General features: G+C 33.1%; 1 non-coding gene across 1 annotated transcript; it reads right to left on the minus strand.

Annotated features, from left to right (window-relative positions):
* Positions 1 to 15,580: 15,580 nt before the first annotated feature.
* On the minus strand, positions 15,581 to 15,641 carry LOC149813062 (small nucleolar RNA SNORD66). The gene has a single exon (XR_016428396.1). It is a non-coding gene; the product is annotated as a small nucleolar RNA SNORD66 (small nucleolar RNA).
* Between the last annotated feature and the right edge of the window lie 1,695 nt (positions 15,642 to 17,336).

Raw genomic sequence — 17,336 nt, forward strand, 5'->3', positions numbered from 1 at the left:
CAGAAAATTCCAGCGCTTTATGAGAAGGAACCGGCTTCCAAATAAGCACAAAGAAAGAAAAGACCCAAAAGAATATTCTATGTGCTACTAGTGTAATAAGCCAGGTCACCTGAGACGTGACTGTCCTCTTCTCAAAAGAAAATCCAAGACTGAGGAACCAAAGAAAAGGTTCTTCAAGAAAAAGGCTCTGCATGCTCAATGGGATGATTCAGAACCATCCACCAGTGAAGAGTCAAATGATGATGAAGCAGAAACCACCAACATGTGCTTCATGGCAGAAAGCTCTGCTCCAAACAAGAAGAACAGATGGATACTAGACAATGGATGTTCAAAACACGACTGGATATTCAGACCTCTTTGCTGTTCTTCATAAAAAAGAAGGAGGAACTATCACCTTTGGAGATAACAACAAAGGTTTGATAATAGGTATTGGTAATATTGGAAATATAGATAAACCTCTTATCAAATACGTTCTCCTGGTTAAAGGCTTAAAACATAACCTTCTAAGTATTAGTCAAATGTGTGATACAGGTTATAATGTTAGCTTTAATCATAATGCTTGTCTTATAGCAGACACCAACGAAAATATTATCTTAAAAGGTATAAGAAAAAATAATATATATAAACTATACCTAGAAAACATCACAGAACATTGCCTCATAGCTAATAATGACTCTCAACATTTATGGCACATGAGAATGGGTCATGTCAATTCTAAGTACATGTCTAAATTAGCTAAAGATAAGTTAGTACGTGGGTTACCCAAAATATCTTTTAAAAAGGATTATTTTTGTGATGCATGTCAATTAGGAAAACTGTCTAAATCATCTTTTAAATAAAAAAATATCATTTCAAGCAAAAGACCTCTAGAGCTTCTCCACCTGGATCTCTTTGGTCCTTCTAGAGTAGCTAGTCATAATCACAATAAATACGTTTTTGTCATTGTAGATGACTACTCAAGATTTACTTAGGTAATATTTTTGAAAAACAAAAGTGATATATTTTGTCAATTTGAAATTTTATGTAAAAAATTACAAAATGAAAAATCTTGCTCTATTGTTAAAATCCGTAGTGACCATGGAGGAGAATTTGAAAATGAACTTTTTGTAAATTTTTGTAACTTGCATGGTATTTCTCATAACTTTGCCTTTCCTAGAGCTGCACCTCAAAATGGTGTAGTAGAAAGAAAGAATAGAACCCTTCAGGAATCTGCTAGAACTATGCTCCAACACAATAATCTTGCTAAATCTTTTTGGGCAGAAGCTGTTAATACTGCATGTTACATAACAAATAGAGTTCTCATTAGACCCTTATTAAATAAAACTCCTTATGAATTATTCTATGACAGGACTCCAAGAATAGACTATTTCAAAGTCTTTGGATGTAAATGCTTTATCCTAAACACAAAAGATAGTCTAGATAAATTTGATGCTAAATCTATTGAAGGCATATTTTTAGGATATTCAAGTCATAGTAAAGCATACAGGGTTTTCAATAAGAGTTCTAATTCTATTGAAGAATCTATGCATGTTAGTTTCTGTGAATCTATTGATCAATCTGTTCATAAGTAAACTAACGATGATGATGTTGAAAGTACATATTTGTTTTTAGATAACACAGCTAAGTCTAATGAAGATGATCATCAAAGAACATTTGTTGATATCAAAGATCATCCTCAAAAGCAGATTTTGGGAGACCTGACAAAGGGGGTTCAGACTAGCGCTCAGCTAGAACGGATTGCAAATATGGCATTCATTTCTCAATTTGAACCAAAGAAGATTGATGAAGCCATCATCGATGAGTTCTGGATGCTAGCCATGACTGAAGAACTGAATCAATTCCAAAGGAATGAAGTTTGGGATCTTGTATCAAGACCAAAGGATCATCCGATCATTGGGACAAGATGGATCTTCAGAAACAAGCTAGATGAAACAGGTAATGTTATAAGAAACAAGGCCAGACTAGTAGCTCAAGGATACAACCAGGAGGAAGGTATTGATTTTGATGAAACATTTGCTTCTGTTGCTAGACTTGAATCTATTAGAATGTTTTTAGCATATGCAAGCTATATGAATTTCAAATTATATCAAATGGATGTTAAAAGTGTCTTTTTAAATGGTTTTATAAATGAAGAAGTTTATGTAAAACAACCTCCAGGATTTGAAAATGAACAATATCCAGATCATGTTTTCAAACTAAAACGTGCTTTATATGGCCTAAAACAAGCACCTCGTGCTTGGTATGACAGACTCAAAACCTTTCTATTAAAAACTAGTTTTTCTGTAGGCAAAGCAGACTCGACATTATTTATGAAAATAGTGAATAATCATACCCTAATTGTTCAAATATATGTAGACGATATCATCTTTGGATCTACTAACAGCACTCTCTGTGAAGAATTTTCTAAGTCCATGCAGAAGGAATTCGAAATGAGTATGATGGGAGAACTCAACTACTTTCTTGGACTGCATATTAAGCAAACCAAGGATGGAGTTTTCATCAATCAATCTAAGTATGCTCGTGAACTTCTGAAGAGGTTCAACATGAACTCAACTGCTTCAAAAACCACTCCTATGAGCACTACTACTGTTTTGGACAAAGATGAAGATGGTAAGTTTGTGGATACAAAGGTATACCGAGGTATGATAGGATCACTACTATATTTAACTGCTAGCCGTCCAGATATTATGTTCAGTGTTTGCTTGTGTGCTACATTTCAGTCAAATCCAAAAGAATCACATCTTAAAGCTGTAAAAAGAATAATGAGATATTTAAAAGACACAGTTGATTTTGGATTATTTTATTCAAAATCCTCTACATTTGATTTAATCTCATACAGCGATGCTGACTTTGTTGGAAGTAAATCTGACAGAAAAAGCACAAGTGGAACATGTCATATGCTAGGGCACTCACTAGTATCATGGTTCAGTAAGAAACAAAACAGTGTATCCTTATCAACTACTGAAGCTGAATACATTGCTGCTAGCCTAGCTTGTACACAAGTTATCTGGATGAAACAAACCTTAAAAGATTTTGGTTTAAATTTTGAAAATACAACTATTTTCTGTGATAATACTAGTGCTATAAACTTATTTAAGAATCCTATTTTACACTCACGAACTAATCACATTCAAATAAGACACCACTTCTTAAGAGAACAAGTCTTAAACAACATAATTAAACTCGAATTCATACCCACTAATCAACAGTTAGCAGACATATTCACTAAACCATTGAAACATGAAGACTTTACACGAATTAGAAGAGAACTAGGAATATGCAAACTAAGTGACTTATAAATTAATCACAATTAATACTTCTTATAAGTTATGTTAAAATCTTATTTTAAAAGGTTTTTCTTCTTATCGATTTTTTTGTTGTTGTTAGTCAAACTAGTTTTCCATATTCACGTATACTCTAAACTCTTATAAGACACATTCTTTATGTCTTTCAACTTGTCATCTTTCAAGTACACATCCATAATGACTCCTTGTCCTATTTCCTTTCACTCATATCCATAAGAACTAATTATATTAAAGTAAAAGCTATCATGACATTTTTCACATCACTCATCTCATAACTCCTTTATTATTTTTAACCTTTTGTGAAAACTTCTCTTACGATAAGTTGGTTCACCTTCAACATGATAACATATCATTTTATGAGAAATCTTGCTTTTCAAATTTTAGTCAAAATTGAATGATTATCTTTTTAGTTCGGTTTACCTTCTTCTAAAGATCTAGTTGTTATGTTTTACGTATAATTTTTACTATATCATTTGTTATATCATATATTACGTACACTCTATTTCTATCATGTCTTCCTTTTCCTCCTATCGAGACACTTCACTAAAATATTAATGCCTTTCATAAAAAAATTCAAATGATTATCCTCTCGTACCACCTTTTAAGTTGTTATGTTTCACGTAAATTTTTAATATATCATCTATTATGTCATAGCTTAAGAACAATCTATTATCATCTTTTCATGCTTTACATCTTTTACGAAAAAGTGTTATAAATTTTTTTTCAAAAACTTATACTCTACTCATAAGTACGATTTGTATCACCTTTTTATCTCTCTCTCTCTCTCTCTCTCTCTCTCTCTCTCTCTCTCTCTCTCTCTCTCTCTACATTATACGAAGTACCTTTCCATCCGTGATCATACTCTCTCATATATTTTATATCTCTCTTCAATCGAGAATCATCAAAACCTTGTCCTTAAGCAAAACTTAATTTCTTGTCTATCATAACTCCACTTTATGTCATCTCCTATTGTTGTCCTTTATGACCACTCTCATTTCTCTACATGTCTGTATCACCCTCCTTTATATCTATTCACACTCCTTTCACGTATATCAAAATATACACTTCTTAAATAAGAAATTATTGCATCTCCTCATACATTCATGTTTGTCCTATTCCAAACTCATCCTTCACGCATTTGGAAAGCTTTCACATAAAGTAAATTCTTGAAAAAGTTGTTTGTTCTTATTAGGTCATTATTCACTCTCTATCTATTCTTCATGATCTTCACGAAAATCTTTAAAAACTCTTGAATCATTCTTTCTCTTACGTTTAATATGACACTCCATACTCAATTCATGACTCTTCTCACTATCCAACAAGATTGCCCATAGTAAATTTGTTACATATATAGAAAAATTATTTCGAAACTATGTCCTTAATATCTATACTAATATAATACACTATCTTCCAAAATTGATTTGATTTGTCATTCACAAGCTTCTTGTTTTACAACTCACGCATTTCCTCTTTCCACTAAAATCTAAAAATCCTTCACTTCCAATGTCATTCATTTCTTATCACCATTATTTTTCTTCTTCTATTTATTAGATTGATTCATATCTCTTTCCCCACGAATTTCTCTATTCTCTTACAAACTCTTACTCCTAAGTCTTTTTTTCTCTTGCTCGTTCTTTCTAAGATCTTGCCATGGCTTCCTCCTCAAACACTGCAATCACTGTCGCCGACCTAAGGTATCCCAATCTATTTCACTACTACAACTCCCTTTGCTCTCGACCAATTCATGAAGGTAAATTGGTTCACTACGACGACTTCGTATTATTTGACCTAGAAAGATCTCTCCCCGAACTTAAACACTTACTAGGATCTTCATCCCAAGCTGCTTACTATCCCGAACTCGTCCGACTCTTCTACACAAATTTTTCCTCTGATCATGAGCAAACTACCATCACCACCAAAGTACGCGGACGCCTGATGTTCTTTAATGCTTCCTCATTAGGCAGAATTCTAAACCTTCATTCCACCGGCATAAACCTAGACAACATAGTACCACTCGATCGGTCGGTACTTCGAAAAATTCTTCTTTGCACCAACTGCTCACAACTTCCCTGGCACATGAGGAATCTCCAACCTCATGCTCAACTGCTTGCCCAGATTTTTCTCCACAATATTTATCCCAAGCCTCCATGCAAGGGATTAGTGCCAAAAAAAATCTCTCTCCTTCTCTACGCAATTTTTTCTTCTACTCAGATAAATTGGTCCAACATTCTTTTCGACCTTTTTACTCGCTATCAAAAATTCCAGCCTCTTCTTTTCGGGTGTTTTATAACTCCCATTTTAAAATACTTCAAAGTACCCTTCAAAACGAAGTTATCCTCTATCCCTCTTAGATCCTCGATGCTACTTCCTTCAATCTCAGGTCCCTGCACCTTCCCGGCTCTGATGAAGAAGATCCAACATCCAACAACTTATGTTTTAGACTGTACTAGCTGTACTTTATTCGGTCTGTAATAACTTTACATTATTTTTGTCTGTAATAAACTCTACTTACTTTGATCCCTTCCTTTTTGTCCATGACAAAGGGGGAGAAAACTTGTCTCCATTATTGGAGAAAAATACTCGTATTTAACATTTTTCAATATTTTTATGATAAGTATTCTTTCTATGCATAATGTCTTTTGGACAAGGGGAGCATATTTTGTCATCATCAAAAAGGGGGAGAATGTTGAGAAACTCTGTTTTGATGTCACATAATATGATACATTGTCTTATTTGATTTCATATGATATGATAATATGTCTTCTTGAAAAATGTTATATAATGACTGGATATGTTTTGCCATATATCTAACGAGTATTTGATGCAAGGATATCTCACTCAAAAAGGATGGAGACCTCTTGTTTAAGTACAACTATGGTGGAATCATACTCCTTGAAGAAAAAGCTTGATGAGCCATGCACTCCTAAAGATCATCTAAAGAGATCGGCTACCTCAAGTTGAAGATTTTTTCTTCTTTAGAGTCATATGTAACAGAACCTTCAGAAGCATGCATATTGCATATTACATACTCATTCATAAAAGCTATTTCATAAAAGTATATGATAGTTTCAAAAAACTCCTTTTTTAAAACAAATAATTGTACCTTCTTACAACCCTTTATGAAAAAGGTATTTTGACATGATTTCAAAATGTAATAATTGTACCTTATATCATATACAAGACAACTTGAAAAGTAATGATTTTAAAAGTAGGAAAAAGACAAAACATGAAATCGGCTACACAAAGAAAACAAATATAATATGTTTTGAAAATACTCTAGTTACCTTCTTTAAAGAAATGATTTCAAATATAGGAAAAGGACAAAACATGAAATCGGCTACACAAAAAAAACAAATATAATATGTTTTGAAAAGACTCTAGTTACCTTCTTTAAAGAAATGATTTCAAATATAGGAAAAAGACAAAACATGAAATCGGCTACACAAAGAAAACAAATATAATATTGGTTTTGAAAAGACTCTAGTTACCTTTTTACAAACCCATAAAATGTCGACTTACTTAAAGTCATCATTCTCTTTGTATAGCATTAAATACCTCCTGTAAGAAATCCTTGTTAAATATCTTTCTCAACAATGTCCACTTACTTGTAGTCTTCATCCTCTCTGTAGACTTTGAAAAACACAACATAAAGAAAACTCTTGACATGACTATTTACAAATAAATATCTCAAAGCATTTATTGTACTTACACTCATTTAAAGTAAAAAAGTACTTATGTACCTCAAATCATTTATTAGAATAAAGACAAAACTACATAATAACTTACAATCCAACGTTCAATGTACTATTGTAAGAAATAGACTTCTTACATAAAATATGTATTACCTAAAATATTATAACGACTAGTGTACCCTATATTTTACTTTTATGGAAAAAAGACTTTCTCGAATTTCTCTAAAGATGTTTTTTTGAAATGACATGACATTTCACATCTCAAAAAGGCTACGATTTCAAAAAGCCAACGACTATTTTTTAAGCTATAAAAACACACTCAAATGAACTATTCAAAATAGAAGGGAATGGAATAGACAAGTGAGCTTACAACAAGAAAAATACCTATTTGATATTTGAAAGAGAGCCTAGAAAAAGAAAGAGAAAAGAAAGAGAAAAAGTCAAAAATAACTCTTTGACAAAGTGTATCTTCTGATTGACAAACAAAACATTCTGAGAATCCTTCATTCGTGCATTCATATCATCCTAAAGGTTCTATAGGAAGTATTGTAACTTTCTGTTATTCACTGTATTCCTTCTTTGTTGAAAGAAGTAGACCTCTGAGAAAGAGGGTGTTGCCCTTCTCTATTGAGAGAAGAAGACCTCTGTGAAGAGGGTGTTGTCCTTCTCTGTTGAGAGAAGAAGACTTCTGTGGAAGAGGGTGTGCCCCTTCTCTGTTGAGAGAAGAAGACCTCTGAGGAAGAGGGTGTTGTACTATTTATCCGGTGACTCGGATGTTATAGTGGAAAGCTCAAGTGGTTTGCTTGGGGACTGGATGTAGGTCAGGGTTTTGATCGAACCAGTATAAATCCAGTGTTTATTGTGTTGTGCCTTATTGCCTTATTTTTATTTTATCAATTTGCATCGTATTTCACTATTCACCCCCCTCTAGTGGAATTTCATATATGGATGGTGTTGACAGTTTTATTGAATTTGCAATGGCAAGTATCAGTACAGTGGATCCCATCAATCGGATCAGGTGCCCCTGCACGATATGTAAGAACAATCGATTTATAGAACCTCATGGTGTTAGACATCACCTATACAGGAAGGGTTTTGTGAGTGGTTATCAGAATTAGATGCTTCATGGTAAAGAATTTTAGAACAATTCTGACATACGGGTGGATGTAGTGCACGATAATCCATATGTAGATTTGATATTTGATGTTGCAGGCCCAGAACTGAGTTCTGCTATGGGTCCTAGTGATGTACTAACTAGGGTAGAGGAAGGAGCACCAAACGATGTAGCTAGTAGATTTTATGACTTACTTAGATATGCTGATGAGCCACTATGGAATGGTTGCAAGAGTCACACTATCTTATCTGTAGTTCTTCAACTACTGAATTTGAAGTCACAGTATAATTTGAGTCAAGCATATTTTGACCATCTATGCTCTATTGTGAAGAGTATGTTGCCCAAAAATGATAAATTGCTACAAAATTTCTATCGTGTAAAGGTTATGGTCAACGCTCTAGGTATGGGCTATCAAAAGATAGATGTTTGTTCAAATCCCTGCATGTTGTATTTTAAAGATCAAGAAAATAGTAGATCATGTCCATCATATGGGCATCCTTAATTCAAGTCAAAGACAATGGGCAATGGTAGCACGAGATCAAAAGAAGTGTCATATAAGCAACTCTGTTACTTTCCTCTCACCCCTAGATTGCAATGATTATATGTCTTTGAGGACAGCTAAACACATGAGATGGCATGCAAATAAAGTTTGACATGATGAAGACAAGATCACGCATCATGTTGAAGCGGAAGCTTGGAAGCACTTTGATCGTACTCATTAGACCTTCGCAATGGAAGTGAGAATTGTTAGGCTCGGTTTATGTACAGATGGATTCAATCCATTTGGGGGTAGATCAACCCCATACTCATGTTAGTCAGTATTTGTCACCTCATACAACCTTCCTCCAAGCTTGTGTATGAAGCGTCAAAATCTTTTTTTGACTCTATTGATCCCTGGTCCGACCTCTCCGGGCCAAAATCTTGATGTATATTTAAGGTCATTGATTGATGAGCTGAAAATACTATGGGATGACGGTGTTCTCACGTATGATGCTCATAAAAAATAAAACTTCAATATGAAGGCTACTGTTCTATAGACAATTAATGACTTCTCTATGTATGGTATGTTATCTGGTTAGAGCACACATGGGAGGTTAACATATCTGTATTGTATGGAGGATACAAAATCTTTTAGATTGACGCATGGAAGGAAGCTGTGTTGGTTTGATTGTCACCATCAATTTCTACCCAGTGACCATCCATTTTTACGACAAAGGAATGTATTTTGAGCAGACACAACTGAAATAGAAGCTCCACCTACACGGTTGTCTGGCATAGAGATTTTAAGATGATTGTGATACTTTTCATATGGACTGACATATGTCTATAGTCTGACACCCTTCCTTGAATTTGAGAAGGAGCATAATTGGACAAAAAAAACTATATTTTGGGAACTACCATATTGGCCGACCTTTTTGATACGACATAATTTGGATGTGATGCATGTGGAGAAAAATTTGTTTGATAATGTGTTCAATACGGTAATGAATGTAAAACAGAAAATGAAGGATAATTTGAATGCCTGTATGAATTTAAAACTAATATGTAAAAGACCAGAATTGAAACTCAAAGAGTACAATGACAAAGTACTGAAACCAACGGCAAGATACGTGTTTGGACCAAATCAAGTAAAGCAGGTATGTCAGTGGTTGAGACAGTTGAGTTTTCTAGATGGATACGTCTCTAATATTGCTCGGGTTATGAAGATAGACGAGGGACAATTATATGGGTTGAAGAGCCATGATTGTCATGTCATTATGCAATGGTTGATTCTCCTAGCATTTCATGATATGTTAGACAAACCTATATGAGGGATATTATCTGAGTTGAGTAGATTTTTTAGAACATTGTGTGCATTGTAAGTTGTAGTAACTGAAGTAAAGAATCTCAAGAATTTTGTCGTCACTACTATTTGTCAGCCAGAGAAGATATTTTTGCCAGCATTTTTTGATGTTATGAAACATGTGATCATACATTTGCCATATGAACTTAGGGTTGGTGGTTCTGTGCAATATCAATGAATGTACCCATTTGAAAGGTATATTTTTATTTATACTTTTCTCTTTAATGTTATTGAGAATTTATTGTATTAAGAGATGTATATTGTTGACATATGCATGTTTGACTTCAAAAAAAAAGTTCATAATAAAGCAATAGTGGAGGGTTTAATTTGTGAGGTGTATACTTTAGAAGAGATTTCAAAATTTTCATCTATGTACTTTGAACCTCACATTTCAACACGTTACACTTGCCCACCTCGTAATGATGATGGAGAACAAGTTATTGTGGTTGACAAACTATCGATATTTAAACCACTTGGGAATGCCTTTGGCAGTTGTCGGTCAAGACTCTTGAAAGATTGAGAGCAAGACGCAACACAAATTTATATCCTTTTTAATTGCTCAGAGATCAACCCCTACATCGAGTAAGTATACATAATATGTTACACTAAGTTCTCTACGTACATGGTTCAGTAATATAATTATTTATTAAGTGCAGACAATTTTATGTGGAGTTGCGAAGAGAACTTTTACATCTCACTGATTCAGAAGTACAAAAAGAACATGAAAATAAGTTTAGGGCATAGTTGAAAGAGTTGGTAAGGATGATGACATGCATTCTTTCTGTGTAAACAACAATATGTTACTTAATTGGTCATGTTTACAGTCATTGTTTATGCTTGTAGGTCCACCATGGTGATGTTAATGACCAAGGAATATGTGTTTTACAAAATGGTCTGACCAAAGTTGTGCAATATTACAACGGGTACATCGTAAATGGTTATTGATTTCATATAAAAGATTACGGTGTAAACAAGACAATAATGAATAGTGGCATGTGTGTTAAGGCTAGCAGTTACGGTGAAAATGAACTTGACTACTACGGCGTTATTGAAGAAATAATAGAGTTGACTTACTTAGGCATAAATAACATGGTAACTTTATTCAAGTGTCATTAGTTTGATCCCACAGCAATAAGAGTCGACAAAGCCTCAAGCATTGTGGAAGTGAATCATAAATCAAGGTTTGGAACATATGAACCATTCATATTATCCTCGCAAGCTCAACAAGTTTACTATACTTCATATCTAAATACAAGGACGTCAGATAGAAATGAATGGTGGACGGTTTGCAAGGTGAAGTCTAAACTATACCCCGAGTATAATCAGTTATAGGAAGACAAGATTGTTAAGCAGGGTGATTACTATCAATCAGACGATATGTATGAATTCTCTTATGGTCACGATGTCACACATGGTTTGCCTATCACATCTTCATTGTCTGATGGCACACGTATGTAAGAATGTGATCCAAATGATATACCAAGTGGATGGGCGCCCAATGAAGAAGAAGACAAAGAGGAGGAGGAGGAATAAGAAGAATATGAAAGTCAAACAAGTGATGAGGAAGCATACTCGAGCTAGTGAAATACATCTTGTAATACATACCAAGTGATGAGGATTCATATAGGACCTTTAAATCTTTATATTTTATGCATATGTCATGTTCATGCTAAGATCAAGAGTTATGTAATTGATCCAAATAACATTTTTATTTGTTAGAATATAGTTTGTAGAGGTCGCAGTGGTCGAACACTCAGTAGTCGTGGACCAAGTGGAGGTCGTGGGACATCATTCGATAGATGTCTTTGTGTTATATTTAAATATAGGAATTTATTATATTTTTACTTATATGTTGATATAAAAATTGTTACTTGTTAATCGTCTTTATAGGATCCCAGCTTAGTGATAGTCAGCCTCAACCTTCGTCTTCACGTAATGATTCAATAGGTATATCATTTAAATAAATGAACAGTTGATTAGTTTATATGTGCATTGTATGAATTTCTAACTCATTGTTCTGTAGAAGATGTTTTGCATGCACATGACCCACTTACACTAGCTACTCATACACATCATGAGACAACGCCGGATGCAGAGTCTTCTCAGTCTGACACACGATGACTCATTCAAATAGTGTATATCGATAGTTGATCGTAAGTATTACATTGTCACTTGTCTAATACTTATCTTATAAATAGTGTGTATTGATAATCGATTATTAATGTATACCAATTCATGTACAACACGAGGTTCGAGCCACAAGAAGTAATACAAGAAATTAGGAAGTCACTACTTCAGCATCTACTAGGATCAACCGCTCAATGGAAAGAGTACTCGAATGAGGTGTTGGAAAGATTATGGTCCTCATTCATGGTATATAATCGTTTATCATAGCTAATGTGTTTCATATTTATTTTTTTTTTATAGTCACGTTTACTAACTTTTTGAAATTATTTGTAGGCTTCAGTCGACTGCAAAGAAAGAGCAAGACGCGATGATAGTATGGTAGAAGGTGGCTGCCAGTCGATTTGCCGACATGCTTCACAATATGAAGACTGCAGCAATAAAATCAGTTTGTGGGATAGATGATCCACTGCATTGGAAGGGCCAAGGCCCTTCTGCTGCCAAGATAGATTATTGGAATGCAATGTGCGATAAGTGGCCGAGCCATGAATTTCAAAATCGCTCAGCAAAGGCTGCACAAAACCGAGCGTTGATGCCCATCTACACAAAGGTGGTTCTAGGACTTTTAGGAGCGAAGATGCCGGATGCTAAAAGAAATTGGTTACTCATCAATATATATATATATATATATTATCAAAATTATAAGTATTTCTGCGATACTTTCTAATTGATTTTTTTATCATTTAACCTTGCAAGAAGCCAAAAAAGGAGGCATTGTGCTTTACAAGGATGTGTTTGTTGAAACATATAAATGTAAGACCACGGGAGAGTTCGTATCAAGGAAGGCGAGAGCGACAAAGTATGTATTTATTATATTAATAAACATTGTAATATACAAGTTATCATGAATTACATTATCATAAATATTATAATTCTTAATTATTAATTCATACTATAATCATTACTTTGTAGGAGTCATACGAGCAGCAGATGGTAGAACGATACGGCGGTGACTCCACTTAACATTCGCCTTTTGATCCTGCAGCATAGGTGACTGCAACCGGTAAACCCAAAAAGGGTTGTGTGTTCAGGTTTGAGAGTAATATGAATATCATACCAGTCGTTGCCTCCTCTAATCAGAGCTCTCAAAGTTCTTCTGTCAGCATCAACTCCCAGCGCCCGATTGACCCTGCTAATTCTTGGGATGGTGTTTGTGAGCTTGTTAAGGACACAGTGCGTGACTTTTTACATGAAGTTATTTTTGACGTTGTCCGTAATAAGTTGTGCAATTTTTTTTTGGATAGAGAAACTTTGGTTGCATTCAACGTGATGTCTGGTGCCCGTTAGGTATGAATGATTGAAACACTATGAATTTTTATTGCTAGTATTAGAACACATGTATGCATGATTGAATCACTATAAAAAAATTTGACTGCCTTAAAACACATATATGTATGATTGAATCACTATAAATTTTTATTGCTAGCATTAGAACGCATGTATACATGATTTCATCACTATGAAAGTTTTTTACTACCTTATAACACATATATGCATGATTGAATCACTATGAAAGTTTTTTTGACAACCTTAGAGCACATATATGCATGCTTGAATCACTATGACATTCTTTTGACAACCTTAGAACACATAACTGCATGATTGAATCGCTATAAATTTTTTTGGTCAGCCTTCATTAGAACAAATATATAAATGATTGAATCAGTATGAAATTTTTTTGACTGCCTTATAACACATATATGCATGATTGAATCACTATGAAGGTTTTTTGACAACCTTAGAACACATATATGCATGATTTCATCACTATGAAATTTTTTTGACAACCTTTGAATTCTGTTAATGTCCTTCACTTTATTGCTAGTCTATACATCATTTAATCATATTACTTTGATTGTCTTAGATTAGGTGTATTGCATATAATTTATTTCATTATATTTTGTTTATCAATACTGACATTTCAGTTTTCTTGTAGGATGTTGGAGATGATCAGCGTAGAGGAGATGATGGAGGCATGGATGGAGGGAAAAATCGAGACAATGAAGAGGATGATGATCCGAATCTTGATGAGGATTAGCTTCATCTGTTGAATTTGTTTCAAACGAAACTCTTTATATATGTTCACTTGTAACAAATTAGAACTTGGCGAGGATTATACTGGGTTGTTAATTTTGTTTCACTTATAACTTGTGTTAAATTTGCTTCACCTATTTTGTATTTGTATTTTTTATGTGTACTTTATTTTTCATACACAGGATATATAAATTATATAACGAGAAATTTTTTCTCGATATTTATATTTCAAACAATTTGTTTTATTTTTTTTATTTGTGATGGATTAGCGATGGATAATATCCGTCGCTAATTAGTATCGGCCTCCAATTTAGCGACAGATTAGGGACAGATATTTATCCATTGCAAAACTGAATCGGTCGATGTTTTGCGATGGATTGTAATCCGTCGCTACAATAGCAATAGAATTAGTGACTGATGTGTATCTGTCGCAAAACCAAATCTCTGCGGATTAGCGATGGCCTCACGATGGATCATGGCATTCGCTAATCTGTCATAAATTAGCGACGAAAGTAGCGACAGATATTTTTCGTTGCTAATTAGTGACTAGGAAATTACGGTGAAAGTTATTTGTCGCTAGTCCGTCGCTAAACTGTTTAGTGACGGATTTGTGATGGATTAGGGACAGATTACGTCTGTCGCTAATCCACAGATTTCTTGTAGTGTGTCTAAGATATTTTAAAGCTTTCAATTAGTTCAAGAATATAATTTCGTTTAGGAAATTTAATTAAGAAAAAGAAGAAGTTTTCTTATGGGATTGGGAAATCCCATGAGGAAACTATAAAGAAGTGGGGGTTCCACTCCCCTACCTCACGCCCCCCACCCCGCTCCCTTGATATATCTCTCTCTCTACACTCTCTCTCCCTAATTTTTTCTCCCTTCTCTCTTCTTCCTCTCTATATCATATGCCCCCCCTTGAAGGTTTGGAAGTTGGTTGCCATTGGTGTGAGTGCACGTGCATATATGGCGAACCACCCTACCCTTCTATATATATATATTCTTATTATTCTCAGGATTCTAAGTTCTTGTCTTTCCTATTTGGATTAGGATCCACATTTGATCAATTCCATTAGGATTGCAACCACTCCAAGTCTTGGGTTGGGCTCCGAATCCACTTGAGATCTAAACCCACATACTGGACTCAATGACTATTGATACTGGATCATGGATCTCTCCAAGATTCAAATCCAAATCTAATTTTTAACCCAATCACTAATTTAAACATGGGGTTCGAATTTCAAGTCTTAAATTCTTGGAACCCTTAATTTCACTAGATCTCATTATTTAAATAATAACAATATTATTTCAAAGTTCTACACAATCTTAAAATAAAAAGTTTACAAAATTCACAGTTCTTACACATTTGCTTACATCATTTTGGTGCCCATAACATGCATCAAATCTAAATTTACCATAAATCATTTTTGAGTGCCCATACACATGGCACTAATCATATTTCATCATTGTAATCAACCTCTAAACTTGCATTTATAATTCGGATAACCCCAAAGTCCATAACATGAATTATATCTCAAACATGCAAATTAACATTCAATATGTTACTCACCTTTCAATTAAGCATGAATCAACACTTTATCAAGTTATTAGAGTATAAATTAGAGAAAACCCCTAATTCCAATACATTGACTGAATTAATATTCCAGCATGCTATTGACATTCAATTAAGAATGAATCAACACTCTAACAACTGATCAGAATGCAAATTAGGAAAAACCTTTAATTTCAATACATAAACCAATTATGATTTGCATGAATTAATCATTCCAACATGCTATTGACATTAAATCATGAATCAACACTTTAACAAGTGATTAGAGTGCAAATTAAAAAAAATAGAATTTCAATACATGAACAAATTATGATTTGAATGAATTAATATTCCAACATGCTATTGATATTCAATTAAGCATTAATCAATACTCTAACAAGTAATTAGTGTATAAATTAGAGGAAACCCTTAATTTCAAAACATGAACTAATTATTATTTACATGAATTAACATTAAACATGTTATTGACATTCATTTAAGCATGAATCAATACTTTATCAAGTGATTATAGTATAAATTAGAGAAAACTCATAATTCCAATAAATGAACCAATTATGATTTGCATGAATTAACATTACAACATGATATTAACATTCAAGTAAGCATGAATCAACACTCTAACAAGTATTTATAGTGTAAATTAGGAAAACCCCTAATTCAATAACGTGAATCAATTGTGATTTGCATGAATAAACATTCCAACATGTTATTGACATTCAATTAAACATGAATCAACACTCTAACAAGTGATTATAGTACCAATTAGAAAAAAAAAAGCTAATTCTAACATAATAATTGATTTTAAATTGCATGAATTATAATTTCAATTAAGCATGATACATACAATTCAATTTTAATTAAGCATGATACAACACTCAACCAAGTGATTATAGTGTCAATTAGGGAATACCCTAATCCTAACATAAGAATTGAATTTAAATTGCATAAAATTATTCAAATATGCAATTCAATTTCAATTAAATATGATACATGCAATTCAATTTTAATTAAGCATGATATAACACTCCATCAAGTGATTAGAGTGTAAATTAGCGAAAACTTCTAATTCTAACAAAATAATTGAATTTAAATTGCATGAATTATTATTTCAACATGCAATTCAATTTCAATTAAGTATGATACAATACTCTAATATGGGATTAGAGTGCAAAATAGAAAAAACCAATAATTCTAACATAAAAATTGAATCTAAATTGCATGAATTATTATTTTAAAATACAATTCAATTCAAATTAAGCATGATACATACAATTAAATTTCAATTAAACATGATATAACAATCTAATATGATATTAAAGTTCAAATTAGGAAAAAACTCTAATTATAACATAAGAATTGAATCTAAAATGCATAAATTATTATTCTAATATACAATCTAATTTAAATTAAGTACGATACATGCAATTCAATTTCAATTAAGTATAATACAACACTCAATCAAGTGATTAGAGTGCTAAATAGGAAAAACTCTTAAAATTTTAACATAAGAATTAAATTTAAATTGCATAAATTATCATTTCAATATGTAATTCAATTTCAATTAAGTATGATATAATACTCAATCAAGTGCTTA

Source organism: Nuphar pumila, chromosome 16 (genome assembly GCF_984573655.1).
Source record: "Nuphar pumila chromosome 16, dmNupPumi1.hap1.1, whole genome shotgun sequence".
Taxonomy (NCBI): Eukaryota; Viridiplantae; Streptophyta; class Magnoliopsida; order Nymphaeales; family Nymphaeaceae; genus Nuphar; species Nuphar pumila.